This window comes from Balaenoptera physalus (genome assembly GCF_965194825.1).
Source record: "Balaenoptera physalus genome assembly, chromosome: X".
In the NCBI taxonomy this organism is placed as follows: domain Eukaryota; kingdom Metazoa; phylum Chordata; class Mammalia; order Artiodactyla; family Balaenopteridae; genus Balaenoptera; species Balaenoptera physalus.
Genome location: NC_138903.1, coordinates 70,838,700 through 70,856,523, shown reverse-complemented (window position 1 = coordinate 70,856,523; position 17,824 = coordinate 70,838,700).

Genomic DNA, 17,824 nt, shown 5'->3' with positions numbered 1-17,824 from the left:
TATCCAGAATATATAAAGCCCTACAACTCAACAACAACTAAAAGGAAAACACAATTTAAAAATGGGCAAAGGACTTGAATATATGTTTCTCCAAAGATGATATACAGATGATCAGTGAGCACATAAAAAGATGCATAATGTCACTAATCAGTAGGGGAGTGCAAGTCAAGATGACAATGAGATATCACAGAATCATTATGATGGCTATTCTTAAATAAAAATGATGTGGAGAAATTAGAACACTTACGCATGGTTGGTGGAAATGTAAAATGGTGCAGACACTGTAAAAAACATTATGACAGCTTCTCAAAAAATTAAACAGAATTACCATATGATCTAACTATTCAACTTTGGACATATACTCAAAGGAATTGAAAGCAGAGAGACAAACAGATGTGCACCAATGTTCTACAGCAGCATTACTCACTATAGCTAAAAGGTGTAAATAAACTCAAATGTCCGGTGACATATGACTGAATAAACAAAATGTAGTATACACGTACAATGGAATATTATTCAGCCTTAAAAAGGAATGAAATTTTGACACATGCCACAATATGGATGGACCTCAAAGAAGTTATGCTAGGTGAAATAAGTCAGTCACAAGAGAAAAAATATTGTATGGTTCCACTTACATGAGGTACCTTGAGTAGCCAAATTCATAGAGACAGAAAGTAGAAAGGTTGTTTCCTGGGGCTGAGGCAGAGAGGAGGCAAGTAGGGAGTTATTGTTTGATGGATGTTACCAAACCAAGCTTGGATCTTCTCGCCCACATGCAGTAAAACCAATCTACTGACACCAGGTTGTTGTGAAGGAAAATGCAGTGTTTATTGTAAGGCACCAGATAAGGAGTTCAGGGCAGCTAATGATAAAAAAAAACCAAACTCCCTGATGGGTTTCGGGGAGGCATTGTTAAAGGCAAGGTGAAGGAGGGGAGTCTCAAGGTATGTGATTAGCTCATGCATAATTCTCTGGTTGGTTGATGGTGAGGTAAGAGGGCAATGTCACAGAGGTTAACATTATCAATCCTCAGGCTTCAGCAGGTCTGGGGGCTATGTGCTCATAGTCATCAAGTAGTTAACTTTTTCCATTTGGTGGGGTTTTAGCATCTGTAAAACAACTAAGGAAATGTGTGTCAGGTACTGTTATCTAGGTATCTCACAGAAGAACTAAAGCAGAGAACCTAGGGGGAAAGGGTCTGTCTTGGGAAAGCTTCATAGGGTCCTGTTCTCTTACATATACAGAATTTCAGTTTGGGAAGATGAAAAAGTTCCAATGATGTATGGTGATAATGGTTGTTCAACAATGAAAATATGCTTAATGCCACTGGACTATACACTTAAAAACATTGTTAAAATGATAGATTTTATGTTTTATATATTTTACCACCTTAAAAAAAAAAAAGGTATGTGGCCATTAACATTGCCCCCAAAGAACTTACCTTTTGTTGCCAACAGAAGGCAAATGCATGAATTGTTAAAAAAATAAATAAACATATCATCAATGGTTAAGCTGAGTGTGATTCAGGCAGGAAATGGTTTGAGAGTTCACAAGAAAGAACAATCTGAGTAAAACTAAGTTGATAATTCTTCAGCCAGAAGAAGAAGTTGAGTCAGATTCTAAAGGATGTATATGATTTGAATAGATGGAAAAGAACCTGGATAATAATGCAGAGTTTAAAATGAACCTCACATTTTTAAGGAACGTTACCATGAAGAGACCCACACCTGTACAGAAGCTAACATTTTCTTTTTTTCCCCACATTACAATCTGTTCATTTATGTCCACAGCTGTGCTTGCTTAACAGAAACTAACACAGATGGCCACATAAGCAAAACTGCAGAACCAGCCTCAACCAGAAAGACGCCAAATGGCTACAGTCAGTGGCCCTAAACGAGTTTCAGCCTTACTACGAGGGCAGTGACTGCGCAGATGAGACTCAAAGTGTCCAAAAGTTGTCTTTGCTTCATTACCATGCTAAGATCTCTGTCCCAAGAGGGGACTTGGGCTTTGCTAGGCAAAATTAGTATCATGTGCAAGGGAGCTCAAAGGACTGGGAATACTCAACTCTTTCTGGAAATCTCTGCTTCTTTCTGCAAATTCTGGTGCTGTCCTCACCTCTTACCCTTTAAAAGTTTCCCACTTCCCTCCCTCAGGGAGAAGGGGTCTTTAGAGCACTTGCTCTCCTTCCCCATTCTTTGATCAATGAATAATTTCCTGCTCTGCTTTGCCAAACCTGGTCTTATTCAAATGGCACCAGGCAAGGAAAGGACTTAGGTCTACCTGATCCAAGAGGGTCAGTAACAGGAAGACAATTCTGACCAAAATGAAGTGAGAATTTTGGAGAACAGTGAGAGAGAAAATTGGTTAGAATGTGTAGAGCAAGACTGTGGAAGGCTTTATGGCTAAGACTGTGGAAGACTGAGACTATTTCTAACAGGCAATGGGTAAACACTGAGAGTTTGTGTAATGTAGAATTACAGGATATAAAAAAATAATTCAAAATAGTTATTTAGTCATTTCTGACTTATGGTCTAGAAGTATACCAAAAACTCTTAGATATATTTTTTTTCCTAAAAAGTAGTTGACAGCATTGTATGTTTCCTAATACAAAACTCCAAACAGAGCTTCGAGAACTCTCAAATTCTGATATCCTAAAATAGTGATTACAGTGTTCAATATATTTTAAAATCTATGTTTTGAGGCTAAAGTGTTTTCATTCAGTTTCAGGAAGATTGAACTTCTTGTGAATTCTATAAAGTGAATGTAATTTTTTTTATCAATTGCAACTATCAGAGAGCTTTTCTTTTATAGCAATAAGCATGACCGTTAAATATTTATTAATCAAAGAAATTTGAGAAAATACTTATTTGAAAGAAATTAATTAATGAAAGAGTTTAAATTGTTATGACTAAAATATTAAGTGTACATAGTCCTTTCAAAAAATGTGGAGATTGAAGCTTTAGTAATTTACTAAGATTTTCAAGATGACATCTTTTTTTTTCTTATGAGCCTTCAACTGATTTTTCACAGTTGACTTATTGTTTGGATTATGAAATAACTTACTTATAGTCTAGTTTTATAATATTCTGCAATATTCCCACTTCTTGTGCACATTCTACTTGCAAAATATTAGGTTCCTCTTGCAGGATATGATTAAAAAGGTCTGCCTATCAATATTTAATGAGTTACTAACAGAGGTTAGGTGTTGAACAGTTAACAGGAGACTAGGTAGGGCTCTCTCACTAAAATAACTACTAATTCAACTTGTCTTTTCACTGAAACCAACCTTATATAAAAGTAGAATAAAGGTTTCTCATATTTGTGATTTGATGGCCCTGGAATATATCAGTCCAATTCAACTCCTTCCACTTGCCTAAAACAGGACTTAAATTCTACTTTCCCTCTCTGGGTCACACTGTAAAATGTGTGAAGCTAGATCAAATCCTTCCTAGCTGTCAAAGTCTATGATCCCTGTTAACATAACAATGCTTTCCTCTAAAAGATTATGGTTAAGCTGAGTTGTTACTAGTCTTGAGCTCTGAATAAAGATGATGTCAGGATTGGATAAGCCAGGCATAGTGAGGAAAAGTACAGAAATACGTTGGGTCAGTGACTTAGGCTTAAATATACCCATAGGAGGAAACTTGGGAACTAGCCATCCAGAAAGACACACTTTGCTAAAGTTAATATCTTAATGTAGTTCTGAACCAAAGACCACATGGATTTGATGTAGGAATGCCCAGATCAAATTCTCTGAGAAACAATATAGCTAGTCAGGAACACCCTTTCCCTGGACTGTAGGCAAATGGCTGCCTTACATTTTATAAATCTCTGTACACTGTTGATGAGATTGTAAATTGATATGGCCATTGTGGAAAACAGTATGGATGTTCTTCAAAAAATTAATAATGGAACTAATATTTGATTCAGATCCCTCACTTCTGGGTATATTGAAAAAATTGAAAGCAAGTTCCTGACAAGATAACTGCACAACAATGACCAAAGAAACCCTGTTCACAATAGCCAAAATATGTAAACAAACGAAATGCCCATCAGGGGATGAATGTATAAAGAAAACTTGGCACACATACAATGGGATATTATCCAGCCTTCAGAAAGAAGGAAACCGTGCCATTTGTGACAACATGGATGAACCAAGAGGACGTTATGCTAAATGAAATAAGTCAGAGTAAACAATATGCTGTATGATCTCACTTATATTTGGAATCTAAGCTGAACTCATAGAAGCAGAGAGTAGAAAGGTGGTTGCCAGGGCTTGGGGAGGTGGTGGTTATGGAGGGATTTTGGCCACAGGATACAAACTTCCAGTTATAAAATAAATAATTTATGGAGATCTAATTTACAGCATGGTGACTATAGTTAATAATAATGTATACATGAAATTTACTAAGAGACTAGATCTTAAGTGTTCTCAGCACAAAAAAGTAAATATGTTAGGTAATGGATATGTTAATTAGTTTCATAGTAGTAATCCTTTCACAGTGTATATCAAGATATCACATCGTACACCTTAAATGTATACAATGTTTATTTTTCAATCATAACTCTATAAAGCTGGGGAAAAATGAAATAAAATTTTACTTCTTTCTTATCTGTTCCATCTCATCCCAAGAAGCCACACCTTTGAGAATATTTTCTCTATCTCTGAAGGTGAAAATCAGTGATCTCAATAAATATAAAACATTTATTCTACAATTTGTAACTTAATTATTTAGGCTTTTATCCAAGGGCCAAATATCACCATGGACACAGATGGTGCATTCTGGCCCACCAAAGAAGTTGACTCTAAGCCACAGATTTCATCATGTGCAGGAGTACAAATGTGATTAGGCAAAGCATATTGTGAATGTGGTCTCCCTCCAAGTTCACACTCCTAAAGGCATGTTGTATACATCTGTTCTTTATTATAGTATTTCTATTAATACACTGAAATTTCTTCCCTATTTTTCTTAAATGCAAGTGAAATATCTGGATTTTTAAAATAAAACACTGGAATCCATGATAGTGGAACACTGCATTGAATGAAGGATAGAGTTGTGCATTTAAATCACATCCTGCTTTCTTTTTTATGCTGCAGTTGTGAATTGTGATTTGATACTTACGATTTAGATTTTAAAATAATTTTGAAGAGACATAACGTGATGCAGTTTTCTCTGTGTGTCTGTATGCATTTCTCCACATACACACCAACACTTGATCTTGTCTGACTTTTATTTAAATTGACATACTAGTGTGTGATAAGTAGCTTCTCATTGTGGGTTTTCCTTTTTTTTCTTTTCATTGTGGTTTTTATTTACATCTAAAAATGACTAATAATATTGAGAATTTTTTCATGTTCTTTTTGGCAATCTGTATATCTTCTTTGGGGAAATGTCTATTCAGACTGTGCCCACTTTTTAACTGGGTTATTTGTCACTTTATTATTTCATTGTCAGAGTTCTTTATATAGTCTACATACAGTTCTTTTATCAGATATGTGATTTGCATATTTTCTGTCACCTGAAATTTCATAGTGATGTCAATGAATTTTGAGATTAATTTAGGGAGTATTGCCATCATAACTATTAAGTTTTATTATCCATGTACATGGGATATATTTCCATTTAGTGTAATCTTTAATTTCTTTCAACTATGTTTTATAGTTTTCAAAAACAGAGTTTACAATTTTTGATATATTTATAAGTATTATGGGTTTTTTGATGTTATTGTAAATTGAATTGTTTTAATTTCATTTTCAGAATTTTCATGCTACTGTGTGAAAATGCAATAATTTTTTGTACACTGATCTTCTTACTGAACTATAGTTGATTTAAAATGTTGTGTTAGTTTCAGGTGTACAGCAAAGTGATTCAGATATATATATGTATATATGTATGTATATATGAATATATGTATATATTATTTTTCATATTCTTTTCCATTATAGGTTATTCCAAGATAATTAATATAATTCTTTGTGCTATACCGTAGGTCTTTGTTGTTTATCTATTTTCTATAGAGTAGTGTGTATATGTTAATCCCAAACACCTAATTTATCCCTTCCTCATCCCCCACCTGCTTTGCCCTTTGATAACCATAAGTTTGTTTGCTATATCTGTGAGTCTTTTTCTGTTTTGTAAATAAGTTCATTTGTATCTTTTTTTTTAGATTCAACTTATAAATGATATCATATGATATTTGTCTTTCTCTATCTGACTTATTTCACTTAGCACGATAATGTCTAGGTCCATCCATGTTGCTGCAAATGGCATTATTTCATTCATTTTTATGGCTGAGTAATACACCACGTGTATATATATATATATATATATATATATATATATACCACATCTTCTTTATCCATTCATCTGTTGATGGACATTTAGGTTGCTTCCATATCTTAGATATTGTAAATAGTGCTGCAGTGAACATTGGGGTGTATGTATCTTTTTGAATGAGAGTTTTCTCTGGATACATGCCCAGGAGTAGGATTGCTGGATCATATGATATCTTTATTTTTAGATATTTCAGGAAACTCCAGACCGTTGTCCATAGTGGCTGCATCAATTTACATTCCTACCAACAGTGTAGGAGGGTTCACTTTGCTCCACACCCTCTCTGGCATTTATTATTTGTAGATATTTTAATGATGGACATTCTGACCAGTGTGAGGTGATACCTCATTGTAGTTTTTATTTGTATTTCTCTAATAATTAATGACGTTAAGCATCTTTTCATGTTCCTGTTGGCCATCTGTATGTCTTCTTAGTGAAATGTCTATTTAGGTATTCTGCTCAGTTTTGGATTGAGTTGTTTGGTTTTTTGTATTAAGCTGTTAGTATATTTTGGAAATTAAGCCCTTGTCGGTTACATCCTTTGCAATTATTTTCACCCATTACATAGCCTGTCTTTTCATTTTATTTAAGTTTTCCTTTTCTGTGCAAAATCTTTTATGCATAATTAGGCCCTATTTTTAAATTTTTGCTTTAATTTCCATTACTCTAGGTGATGGATCCAAAAAAAAAATACTCTTGTGATTTATGTCAGAGAGTGTTCTACCTATGTTTTCCTCTATGAGTTTTATAGTATCTGGTCTTACTTTTAGACCTTGAATCCATTTTGAGTTTATTTTTGTATATTGTGTTAGAGAATATTCTAATTTCATTCTTTTGAATGTAGCTGTCTAGTTTTCCCAGCACCACTTATTGGAGTGACTGTCTTTTCTCTATTGTATATTCTTGCCTCCTTTGTTGTAGATTAATTGAACAAAAGTGCTCGGGTTGGGACTTCCCTGGTGGCACAATGGTTAAGAATCTGCCTGCCAATGCAGAGGACATAGGTTCCAGCCCTGGTCCCGGAAGATCCCATATGCCGAGGAGCAACTAAACCTGGGAACCAAAACTACTGAGCACACGTACCACAATTACTGAAGCCCGCACGCCTAAAGCCTGTGCTCCACAGCAAGAGAAGCCACCGCAATGAGAAGCCCGTGCATCGCAAAGAAGAGTAGCACCTGCTCGCTGCAACTAGAGAAGGCCTGTGTGCAGCAATGAAGACCCAACGCAGCCAAAAATGAAAAGATAAACAAATAAATTTATTTTTAAAAAAGTGCTCAGGTTTATTTCTGGGCTTCCTATCCTATTCCACTGATCTATGTGTCTGCTTTTGTGCCAGTACAATACTGTTTTGATTCCTGTAATTTTGTAGTATACTGTAAAGTCAGGGAGTATGAGTCCTCCAGCTCTGTCCTTCTTCCTCAAGATTGTTTTGGCTGTTCGGGGTATTTTGTATTTCCATACAAATTTTAGAATTTTTTGTTCTAGTTCTGTGAAAAATGGCATTGGTAGTTTGATAGGGATTGCACTGAATCTGTAGATTGCATTGGGTAGTATGGCTATTTTAACCATACAGATTCTTGCAATCCACTAACATGGTATATATTTCCATCTACTTGTGTCATCTTCAATTTCTTTCATCAGTGCCTTACAGTTTTCTAAGTTAGGTCTTTTGCTTCCTTAAGTAGGTTTATCCCTAGGTATTTTATTCTTTTTGATGCAATGGTTAATGGGGTTGTTTTCTTAATTTCTCTTTCTGACATTTCATTAGTGTATAGAAATGCAACAAATTGTTGTATATTAATTTTGTATCCAGCAACCTTACCAAATTCATTCATGAGCTCTAGTAGTTTTCTAGTGGTCTTTTTAGGATTTTCTATGTATACTATCATGTTATGCACAAACAGTGACAGTTTTACTTATTTCTTTCCAACTTGGATTCCTTTATTTCTTTTTCTTCTCTGATTACTGTGGCTAGGATTTCCAAAACTATGTTGAATAAAAGTAGTGAGAGTCCACATCCTTGTCTTCTTCCTTATCTTAGAGGGAATGCTTTAAGCATTTCACCATTAAAGTATGATATTATCTGTGGGTTTGTCATATATGGCCTTTATTATGTTGAGATATGTTGCCTCTATGCCCACTTTCTGGAGAGTTTTTAATCATAAATTGGTGTTGAATTTTGTCAAAAGCTTTTTCTGCAACTATTGAGAAAATCATAAGGTTTTTATTCTTCAATTTGTTGATGTTGCGTATCACACTGATTGATTTGTGGATATTGAAAAATCCTTGCATCCCTGGGATAAATCCCACTTGATCATGGTGGATGATCCCTTTAACGTAGTGTTGGATTTTGTTTGCTAGTATTTTGTTGAGGATTTTTGCATCTATGGTCATCAGTGATATTGGCCTGTAATTTCCTTTTCTGTGTGTGTGATATCTTTGACTGGCTAGAATTTAACTACACGAAAATACATGAAAAAAAAAACACCTGGAGGCTAAACAATATACTACTAAAAAAGGAAATGAAATAGGAAATCAAAAAACCCCTAGAGACAAATGAAAATGAAAACACAATGAGCCAAAATCTATGGGATACAGCAAAAGCAGTTCCAAAAGGGAAGTTTATAGTGACACAAGCTTACCTCAGGAAACAACAAACAAAAATCTCAATTAAACAATCTAAACTCACACTTAAAGAAACTAGAGAAAGAAGAACAAACAAAATCCAAAGTTAATATAAGGAAAGAAATCATAAAATCAAAGCAGAAATAAATAGTGACTGAAATAAACAATGAAAAAGATCAATGGATCCACTCTAATCTATATAATTTCCTTCCTTCTTGCTTCAGGTTTACTGTTCTCCTCTCACCCAAGGTAGAAAGTTAAGTTTTGCTTTGGTATGTATCTTCTTTTTAAATGTAGGTTAAAACTTTTTCGATGTAGCTATGAATTGTCCTATAAGCACTACTTTAGCTGTATTCCATATGTTATTGTATGCTAAAATTTTATTTATTTCAATATATGTTCTAATCTCTAAATGAGTTGTTCTTTGACCTATTGGTTATTTAGAATTGTGTGGCTCATTTTCAACATATTTGGGATTTTTCTAAATATTTCTTTTATTAATTTCTAATTTTACTCCATTATGGTTATAGAACATATTTTCTATGATTTCAATCAATTTAAATTAATTGAAGCAAATGTATGGTCTACTATATGATCTATTCTAAAGTATGTTCCATATGCACTCCAGAAGAGTGTGTATTCTACTTTCGTTAGGGGGAGTGTTCCACTTGTTCATTGTTTATGTTTACTTTTTGGTTCATTTTTCTGCTTCTTAAGTTACATACATAAGTAGGTCTTTTAGTGGGGATTTTTGATGTTTAAACTCTGTATGTCCTCCTCTGAAAATGTTTTTATTCCGATCTTATTTTGAATAATATTTTGGATGTATACAGCTGCATATAGACTCCTGGAGTGATTGGTAATATTCACCAGCACTTTAAATATATTAGTCTGTTATGTCTCGTTCTTTATTTTTGCTATTGAGACAACTTCTGTCATTTTAATTGTTGTTTTTCCATAGATAATCAAATTTCTTTTATATTTTCTCTTTGTAGATATAATTTACTATTTTGTTATGAGATGTCTATGTATCAGTTTAGTTAATTCTTTTAATCATTTGCTTGTCTTAAAATTTAGGTTCCATATTTTCAATCGATAATGTAAAATATTTTCTGTTCAAGCATTACATTCATCCCTTCATATTTCATTACCATTTTTTTAGATTTTCTACCATTGATCTTTTGTATCATTTTTATATTGTATTTTATGACTCAAGCACCAGTTATTGTGCATTTGAAAATTGCCTTCTATCCTTTTCTATGATTAGATATTTGATGTTCTCTTACAAAAACGCTGGCTTTTGGTGGGGCAGGGGCGTGAAACATCTTTGATTCTGATTGTACTTCTTTTTAATTCTTCCTCCCCTTAGACAGTTATCACCCCACCCATCATCAAATCCTGCCTGTTATTTCTACATCACATCTTTATAATCTGTTTCTCCCACTCTATTCCTACTGGTACTATGCTCATCTAGGGCCAGTAGCTTTATAATGGCATTCCTGTTAAAGAAGCTTTCTTCCTGATTATCTTCATTTCATTTTATTTATCTCCCACACATTATAAATTGCATCTCAATAAAAATTATTATTATAAAGAAGTTGCAATATGTCATGCTCAAGTTCAGGTATGATCCTTTGTTTTGATATAATCATGCCCTAGGTCATCATTAATCTAATTTAGTCCACTCAACAGGTACTTTAAGGACTCTCCCTGACATGCTTTTTCACAATTAAAATAATTATATTAGGGACTTCCCTGGTGGCACAGTGGTTAAGTATCTGCCTGCCAAGGCAGGGGACACAGGTTCGAGCCCTGGTCTGGGAAGATCCCACATGCCGTGGAGCAACTAAGCCCGTGTGCCACAACTTCTGAGCCTGCACTCTAGAGCCCACAAGCCACAACTACTGAGCCTGTGAGACACAACTACTGAAGTCCTCGCACCTAGAGCCCATGCTCCACAATAAGAGAAGCCACTGCAATGAGAAGCCCAAGCACCTCAACGAAGAGTAGGCCCTGCTGGCCGCAACTAGAGAAAGCCCGTGTGCAGCAATGAAGACCCAACACAGCCAAATGAATTTTAAAAATATATTTTATTTTACCTTGAGGTTTACATCTGTTGAAGTTTCTTAGACTACTTCAATTTTTCTTTCTCAAAAAAATGATACTAATGGGCGGAGGAGGAAAATGGAATTGTGAAGACTTTGTATAGCTGTGGTAACCATTGTACCACATGGATTTACCTTAATTAAATAAAACACTGCCCAAATACAAGGAATGTAGTTAACTGTTATTTTCCAGATACTAACAGCTTCAGGTTCCACCTTCACTTTAGCAGTGAGAAGGTTGTTATTTCCAGACCATCCCAGCCAGTGATTGAGAATGGCCGAAGTGTCCAATTTGGTATTCTCTAACAGGTAATTTTGTTCTGAGATCAACCTTGAATTGGCCAACACATCAGATCTGCATCATGATCTGATGGTCTTCCTGTCCAAACATGTTCTTTCCCCTTTTCCTTTTATGGATATCAAAACAGTTTTGAAGACTAAAGTCTTCCTCCACATTTTATATTTCATAGGCATTTCTTGTTCTGCTATCTCTAATGTCAGCATCTATTTTCTTAAAATCTCAACTGACACAGGAGCTAATCTTAAAAATTTGGTCTTTTAATGGAATAATGGAGAGTTTGATCATGAAAATTACTGTGCAAAGAAAGAAGAGTGAGAAAGGCATTCTAAGTCAAGCCAGGAGCCACACAGTTAAGTAGGTGTCTTGTGAGGAAAATAATTTTGATTTGGAGTCAACAGGAAATGAACCTGCTTCTATAGGGCCTGAGGTTGCTGATCATATTAAATATGGATCTGGTAGTGATTAACATAATCTGGAACTCTAAGAATTGCTGCTAAGAGAATGAATTAAGGAAAATTCATTGTTGAAGCACCCAGCATAGGTGATTTACTAGTTTTAAACAATTGTGCAGAACCCTATAAGATTTTGTTTTATAATTGGGATCAGTTAAATATTATTGAATGCTTGCAATTCCTTCATATAGAAGGAAAGATTAAGTGCTATGCACCTATAGAAAGCTTAGAGATGATAGACTGCATTTATTAAAAAGAATCACAAAAGGCCCTGAATCTAATATTTTAATAATTGATAAAGGAATTACTAGTAGTTGAAAGGTATCCAAGGCAAGTGAAGATCAAAACTTGGCTTGGGAAAAATAAACCAGGCAGATATAATTATAATGGATAAAACGTTAAAATATGAGTCAGAAAAATTTTTGCCCTAAAATCCTATGATGTCTTGGGCAAGTTGTTAACCTTTCCCAGCTTCATTTCCTCATCCGTAAAATTACACAATAATTATTGTCATGTCTATGTAATAGTTTTGATTTACAGACTTTGCATACTAAAACACACTGTAACATTGAAGACAGTCCTTACTTTTGAAACCTGAAGCTGTTGGAAATATCACAAAGTTAAATGACTATTGGTGATATATTAATATATAGGCAGTTTACATGTGTGCTTTGAGGCTGGCTGTCTTTCCCACTAGCATAATTCTATCAAAATATTTTTGTGGTTAAAATATTTGACCTCTATGAGTGCCATGTTTAAATATAAATATTTTAACCTGCTACCCATTATAATATAATTTACTAGTCATAAGAGTTTATCGAATTAACTAGTAAATATTGGAGCAAGAAGAGAAAACAGACAGATGAAATTTGGAAGGCAATGGAGGAGTGAAAAATCCACAATGTGAATTGCTTATTGAGAAAGAAATCTTAGGAGACTGAGCCATGAGAAAGACTGGACTGCTGAAAGGCAGCTTGAGGGCTCCTGGTTCTTAGTGTGTTGAAAGGTGGGTGGGAGTTGGAAAAGGCAAGGCAGGTCATTGAAAGGTGAGATGGAAGTTACCAAAAACAAAAGTTTTCTATTCATAATTTTGTCCATGCTAAACGTGCTTCAGAAATTCCTGAAAGTGGGCATTTTGATCAATAAAGCCTTTATTAAACAAAAGGGTTATATCTCATGTTCAAACTACTGAGAAAACCAAAGAATTTAGCAAGCATCTCCACCTACAAAGGTCCTTTAAATGTAGTGCTTTCTTACGATTCTAATCTGATCATGCAACTTTAGCCAGAATTGGCAGGCAGAAAAAGCTAATAAAACTACTTTTGTAAACCAAACAATACAAGATCCACTTAAGGTAGTGACAATCTCATAACCTTCAAATTCCCATTTCATTAGTCTACTAGGAAAACAGTGCCAAAGTGCCCTTTCAGTGACACTGGAGCTGTGAGAGGTTTCCTGACTTGATTGCAGTCCTTTCTGTTAATTATTAGTGAAGAGTTCTCCTCACAAAGGCTGCTGTCCAGCTGTCCAGGCTGAGGGGCTTAGGCATTTTGGATGCAAGAGCTCTCACCCATTGGAAGCACTTACTTCAAACATCTCATTCAAGGTTTAGAATTCTTTTGTTGGTAAGTAAGGTCTTTGAGATCAATGTGGAAAGACCATCAGGAACACAGTGCATGGGATTTTTTGAATTAAAGCTTAGAGATTTCATCTGGCTCACATCTGAGTAGATAGTTTCTTTTAAACCTCCCCTGTATCTTACACAATCAGTTTAACGGTATCTTCTTGTTTGTAATGGCTTATTGGATCTATCACACATTTGGCCTTATCTGACTATACTGTGAGAATTTTAGCTAAAGTAAAATGCTATACAATTAAAAATTTTATTCAACACAACTCAGAAGCTGAAAGTATGAATTTTTCCAATACATTTTAGGTTAGGGTGTGTGAAGTTACCTTCTATAGGCTATTTTTTTCTTCTTAGATCCTATTCCTATAATTCACATGAATCACTACCAGGTGAAAAGTAATGTCTGGAGCTATGACCTCAAGCTAAGTTTTTCATAGTTTTAATTTACTAGAAAGTCATAAACCAACATGCAATTACCAAGTGGCCATGTTTTAAAAAATAATACACATATTTAAGGTACTAGATATTTATTTACTAGCAGCAAATAACTATATTTTTACAAAGCAATTCTAGTTTATTTACATGATGTGATAGAGGCTTACTATAACCACCATAGATGGTCTCAGGACTGTATAATTTTCTTTTTTACCCTGATGATTTTTTTGTCCTTCCTTTTAATATTGGAAATTTGTTATTACTGATCTAATGCTTTCTTCTACAGATTCACACTTTTTTCTCAGGTAAAAGTGACTTTTGGGGAAAGCACTCATGCCTCACTCTAAAGCCCTCCTTGGTGCTAGGAGACCTGCCTCAAGTGAAAGAATCTTATTTTAGGCTTTCTTGGAAGTTCTCCAAAATTGATATACTTTATGCTATATTCAAGTTCTTAGAAAATAATATTTTACAATAAGAAACTAGGTTATACTTAATATACTTTCTCCAAACCAAGTTGAGATGCAATGTATTTTGGGTCCTTGTGACATTCTCTTGGGTGAAATATCTGTTTGTGACTTTTGCCTATTTTCTAATTGGATTGTTTATTTTTATACTGTTGAATTTTGAGAGGTTTTTATATTTTCTAGATACTCATCCCATGTTGGATATGTGGTTTGCAAATATTTTCTCTGTGTGTGTCTTGTCTTTTTATCCTCTTCATGGGGCCTTTTGCAGAGCATTGTTTTTAAAAAAAGATAAAGTTACAATGTATCAATTTTTCCATTTCATGGATTATGCTTTTAGTTACATCTAAGAACTTTTTTTTTTGCCCTAGACATAGAAACTGAAGATTTTCTCCTATTTTTTTCTAAAAGTTTTAGTTTTACATTTTACACTTAAGTCTATTATCTTTTTTGAGTTAATTTTTTAAAAGATGTAAAACTCGAGGTTTGTTTGTTTATTTGTTTCATTTGTTTGTTTTTTGCCTATGAATAGTCAATTGTTTCAGCCCCATTTAACAAAAAGTCTATCCTCCCTTTACTGAGTTACTTTTTAACCTTTGTAAAAAATCAATTGACCATGTTTGTGTGGATTTATTTCTGGGTTCTCTACTCTCTTTCACTGGTCTATGTGTTTACTCTCCACCAATATCACATACCTTAATTAGTATAGCTATATAGAAGGACTTACTATTGGATAGAGTGATTTCTCCCAATGTAGTATTCTCTTTTAAGATTGTTTTAGTTATCCTAGGGTCTTTCTTTACATATCTTAGAAGAGTCTTATCGAAGTCTACAAAACTCTTGGCTGGTTTTGATAGGATTTTTATTAATCCTGTATATCAATTTGAGAATTGATATCTTTTCTAAATTGAGCTTTCTAACACATAAATATGATATACCTGTCTGTTTATTTAGGTCTTTGATTTCCTTCATTATGATTTTGTAATATTTTAACAAACAGATTCTATACATATTTTGCTAAGTTTATATCTATGTATTTCATACTTTTGGAGTGATTGTAAATGGTATTTTATTTTATTTTATTTTATTTTTTATTTTTATTTTTGGTTGTGTTGGGTCATCATTGCTGTGCATGGGCTTTCTCTAGTTGCGGTGAGCAGGGGCTACTCTTCGTTGCAGTGTGCAGGCTTCTCACTGTGGTGGCTTCTCTTGTTGTGGAGCACAGGCTCTAGGTATGCAGGCTTCAGTAGTTGTGGCTCATGGGCTCTCAAGCACAGGCTCAGCAGTTGTGGTGCACAGGCTTAGTTGCTCTGTGGCATGTAGGATCTTCCTGGACCAGGGCTTGAACTCATGTCCCCTGCATTGGCAGGCGGATTCTTAACCACTGCGTCACCAGGGGAGTCAATGGTATTGTATTTTAAAACTTTGCTTTCCACATGTTAATTGTCAGTATGTAAAAACACAATTGTTCTTTTTGTGTTAATTTATATCCTGCAAGTTTGCTGAACTCACTTATTATTAAGCAGTCATTTGTAAATTACTTGAGATTTTCTACATAGACAATCATATCATTTGCAAATAGGGAAAGTTTTATTTATCCCTTTCAATCTCTATTTCCATTGATTTATTTACTTATTTCTTTATGCCTTATCAGTCTGTAGAACTTCCAATAATATGTTAAATAGCAGTGGTGAGAGTAGATATTCATTTTTTTTTTAGAGATTTAAAAGTAATTTATTATGGACAATTTCAAACATACCTGAAAAATGGGGAGAACAGTTTAATGAATTGCCATATATTTATTACCCAGATTCAGCAATTATCAAAATTTTGTAAGACTTGCTTCATCTTTTCCCCTTGTGTGTGTGTTGATGAAGTATTTGGAAACAAAATTTAGACTTAATGCATCTCTAAAATATGTGAACTTTTTCTTACATAGACATAATGCCATTATCACATTTAACAAAATTAACAATAATTCCTTGGTATTCTCTAATATCAGGTCATATTCAAATTTCCCCAATTTTCTCAGAAATATCTTTTCATAGTTGGTCTGTTTGCGTTAGGATCTACATACTACATTTAGTAATTGTGTCTTTTTTTTGACATCTTTATTGGAGTATAATTGCTTTACAATGCTGTATTAGTTTCTGCTTTATAACAAAATGAATCAGTTATACATATACATATGTTCCCATATCTCTTCCCTCTTGCATCTCCCTCCCTCCCACCCTCCCTATCCCACCCCTCTAGGTGGTCACAAAGCACCAAGCAGATCTCCCTGTGCTATGCGGTTGCTTCCCACTAGCTATCTATTTTATGTTTGGTAGTGTATATATGTCCATGCCATTTTCTCACTTTGTCACATCTTACCCTTCCCCCTCCCAGTAACCTCAAGTCCATTCTCTAGTAGGTCTGTGTCTTTACCCCTGTCTTGCCCCTAAGTTCTTCATGATCTTTTTATTTTCTTTTTTTTTCTTAGATTCCATATATATGTGTTAGCATACTGTATTTGTTTTTTCTCTTTCTGACTTACTTCACTCTGTATGACAGAATCTAGGTCCATCCACCTCACTACAAATAACTCAGTTTTGTTCCTTTTTATGGCTGAGTAATAGTCCATTGTATATATGTGCCACATCTTCTTTATCCATTCATCTGTTGATGGACACTTTGGTTGCTTCCATGTCCTGGCTATTGTAAATAGAGCTGCAATGAACATTTTGGTACATGACTCTTTGTGAATTATGGTTTTCTCAGGGTATATGCCCAGTAGTGGGATTGCTAGGTCGTATGGTAGTTCTATTTTTAGTTTTTTAAGGAACAGAATCCAACAGCACATTAGTAGGATCATACAGCATGATCAAGTGGGGTTTATCCCAGGAATGCAAGGATTCTTCAATATATGCAAATCAATCAATGTGATACACCATATTAACAAATTGAAGGAGAAAAACCATATGATCATCTCAATCGATGCAGAGAAAGCTTTCAACAAAATTCAACACCCATTTATGATAAAAACACTGCAGAAAGTAGTCATAGAGGGAACTTTCCTCAACATAATAAAGGCCATATATGACAAACCCACAGCCAACATCGTCCTCAATGGTGAAAAACTGAAACCATTTCCACTAAGATCAGGAACAAGACAAGGTTGCCCACTCTCACCACTATTATTCAACATAGTTTTGGAAGTGTTAGCCACAGCAATCAGAGAAGAAAAGGAAATAAAAGGAATCCAAATTGGAAAAGAAGTAAAGCTGTCACTGTTTGCAGATGACATGATACTATACATAGAAAATCCTAACAATGCCACCAGAAAACTACTAGAGCACATCAGTGAATTTGGTAAAGTAGCAGGGTAAAAAATTAGTGCACAGAGAGTAGATATTCTTGACTTGATCTCAATCTTAGGGGCAAAGCACACCATCTTTCAACATTAAGTATGATGTTACCTGTAAGTTTCTC